Source organism: Arachis ipaensis, chromosome B1 (genome assembly GCF_059453495.1).
Source record: "Arachis ipaensis isolate K30076 ecotype BB chromosome B1, ASM5945349v1, whole genome shotgun sequence".
In the NCBI taxonomy this organism is placed as follows: Eukaryota; Viridiplantae; Streptophyta; class Magnoliopsida; order Fabales; family Fabaceae; genus Arachis; species Arachis ipaensis.
Genome location: NC_142436.1, coordinates 63,806,438 through 63,810,132, shown reverse-complemented (window position 1 = coordinate 63,810,132; position 3,695 = coordinate 63,806,438).

Genomic DNA, 3,695 nt, shown 5'->3' with positions numbered 1-3,695 from the left:
CATTTGAGGAGGAAACAAGCTCCTCTACTACTGATTCAGTTGATTCACGTGCAGGTAACATGGCAGCACCCAGGAGAATTACCCTCCAGGAGGCAGGAGCCCCAGATTTTACCCTGCAAGCGTATCAAGCGCATCACCCAGATCTAGCTGCAGATTTTGAACTGAAGACGTCACTAATCAACTTGATACCCAAGTTTCATGGCTTACCTGCTCAGGAGCCCATAAAGCACCTCAGGAATTTTCAGACAGCCTGTTCTACTGTTAGGCGTTATGGTGCAGATGAGACTACTATTTTGCTAATCGCCTTCCCGTTTTCTCTTGAGGGAAAGGCGAGGGAGTGGTACTACACTCAACCGGAGGCAGTAGTTACCAATTGGGACACGCTTAGGAGGGAGTTCCTGGACAAATACTTTCTAGCTGAAGTTACAGACAGACTGCGGAAGGAGATCTCCTGCATTATCCAAGGAGAATTAGAGACCCTCTACGAATACTGGGAACGTTTTAGGAACCTCTTAGACTCATGTCCCCACCACAAGATTGATGAGATGGTGTTGATCAGTTACTTTACACAAGGTATGAAGCCTCAAGATAAAACTACATTAGATGTTGCAAGTAATGGCTCTCTGAAGAAGTACAAGACGGCGACAGAAGTGTTGTAGCTGATCGCTGATCTAGCTGAATCTACCCGGAACACTAGACATAGGACCAACCATCCTAGGACTGTTGCGAAGGTGTCCTCTAGTGGTGAGACTGCTGCTTTTACTAAAGCTCTGGGGGAGGTGACCAATCTACTGAAGCAGATAAATCTGAATCAACAACAATCTTAACCACCCTCACCCCAACATAGTCAACAACTGGTTCCTCAGAGAGTATGTGGGATATGTGTTGATTATAGTCATTATACTGATGAGTGTCCACAGCTCAAACAAGAGGACAACACCTTGGCAGCTACTCACAATTTCTATGACCGCCCAAATCAAGGCTCCTATCAACAAGGCGGCAACTACAACCAAGGTGGGAACTATAAGCAAAGTTGGCAAGATAACTCCAACCATGGCTGGAGAGATAATTCCAACTATGGCTGGAGGGACAAATATAACAGAGGAGGCAGAGACAACCAGAGAAATCAGAGGTGGAATAATAACAATAACAGACAGCAGAACCAGAACCAGCCTTACAGAGCACCTCACCTAAGGCAATCCCAAGCACCTTAGAATAACCAACAGCAGGCCCCTCAAATCACTTACCACTCCTCTTCTAATGACGAGTTGCTTCAGTCCCTTGCACAAGGACAAAAGACCATGGAAAGTACACTTAACGGTCTAACTTCAGCTATACAAGCTCTCGTCTCCCAGATGGGATCATCGAATACTTCTAACACTCAACCGGCAAGCTCCAGTGGAATTCCCTCTCAATCCTTACCCAATCCCAAGGGTGGCATCAATACCATCACTTTGAGGTCCGGAACCACACTGCAAGAGAGGAATCTGGAGGAGCCAAGCCCATAGGAACACGCCCCAGATGCAGACATGGTTGAAGTGAAGGATGTTGAAGAGGAAGATGAAGTGAAAGACATGGTTGAAGAAGAAGCAGCTCAACTGAGGAGTGGAGAACCCAAGCAAGCTGAAACTATAAGAGATGCCATTCCTATCCCATTTCTACACCTTGCAAGGAAGTCCAGGAAACAGATGGAACTTGATCCTAAAATGGTAGAAATCTTAAAAAATGTTGAGGTAATTATTCCCTTTTTTGATGTTATTCAGCAAGTACCTAAATATGCAAAATTTCTAAAGGATCTGTGCATACATAAGGATCAAGCTATTCACAATATTCACATATATACAATAACCAATAACACAACACCATTACAACTCCCCCGGCAACGGCGCCATTTTGATGATTGGACTTTTTCACGGTTTAGAATTCAAAAATGAAATCTGAGGTCTCGTTGCAAGTATAGTTTCTAAACCAAACAATAATTCTTTCATACAAAAATTTGTTTGTCACAAGTACAAACCCCTAAAATCTATAAATTGAAGTATTTAAACCTCGGGTCGTTCTCCCTAGGAATTGCAATAAAGTGTCTTGTTATTGGTTATGAGTTATATTTGGGGTTTTTGATAAGAGGCATGAAAAGTAAATGGAAATGAAAATAAACTAACAACTAAAGAGGTCTTGGCAAGGGTTGGTGGTCAAGGATCTCTATCCTAATCACTAACCACAACATGAGAATTGGCAAGGACCAACCCCACTAAGTTAACCCCTAACTAATAGTAGAGGAAAGTCAAGTGAGCTATGTCAATCCAAGTCCATAAGTCCTAGTTCTCCACCAAATCAATTAGTGAGATCTAGAGTTAATGGCTCCCAATCGTCAATCACTTGGACATTAGTAACTCAAGAGTTCCTAAGTTACTTTTCCAAGGCAAGAGCATAAAATTCTACTCTAAAATCCAACTAAGCATTTTGTCAAATACTTGGAAGGCATGAAAGAAAAGCATAGTAAATTGCAAGAATTAAAGGAATCTACAACTACAAAAGTAGAGATTAACAATAGAAAGGCAAAACAATAGAAAAGTAAACTCATAACTAAAAGAAGCATTTTAACAAACACATAGAAGGCAATAAAAGTAAACAACATGAATTGCAAGAATTAAAGAGAGATCTAACTAGAATAGCAAGAGATCAACAATAGAAAAGAAAAACAATTATGAAACAACAAAGAACTTACCAATTGCATTGAAGAAGAAATGTAGATCTACAAAAGAAAGTTCATAAACTACAACTAATAATACAAGGGAATTACAAGAGAAGAAGAATTCTACAACTACAAGAGAACAATTAAGGAAAGGAAAGGAAAATTAGAAGAGAGAAGAAGAAGTAGATCTAGATCTAAAACCTAATTCTAATTCTAATTCTAGAGAGAAGTGAGAGCTTCTCTCTCTAGAAACTAACTAAAGCATGACAAAACTAAAAAAAAAACTAAACTAATGACTAGATGTCTCATCTCTCTTCAATCCTTGGGTTAAATAACATAAAAAATGAGTTGGATTGGGCCTACAAGGCTTTAGAATTCGCTGGCCACTAATTTGCTTTTAATGAATCACGTGTAAATTGGCGCGTATGCGTACATACCACGTGCGCGCCCCCTAAACGTGATGCAACTATGACAAATCTTATATCATTTCAAAGCCTCGAATGTTAGCTTTGCAACGCAACTAGAACCGCATTATTTGTACTAGGACATGTTATCTCTAATACTGGTATATCTGTAGATCCAGCAAAGGTAAATGTCATTTCTAGTGTACCTTGCCCCTCCTCCGTGAGAAAAGTTCGTTCGTTCCTTGGCCATGCAGGTTTCTACCGGAGATTCATCAAGGACTTCAGTAAGGTAGCACTGCCCTTATCGAGACTTCTGCAGAAGGATGTAGAATTCGAGCTGAGTGAGGACCGCATAAAGGCGTTCGATAAGCTAAAGATCACCTTGATTCAAGCTCCAATTGTGAGAGGACCAGACTGGAGCCAGCCCTTTGAGATTATGTGTGATGCCTCCAACCATGCTGTAGGAGCGACGCTGGCCCAGCACGCAGGTAAGGATCTTTTCGTAATTACTTATGCTTCCAAGATATTAGACGCTGCTCAGTCTAATTACACTACCACTAAAAAAGAGCTTCTTGCTATTGTTTTTGCTCTGGATA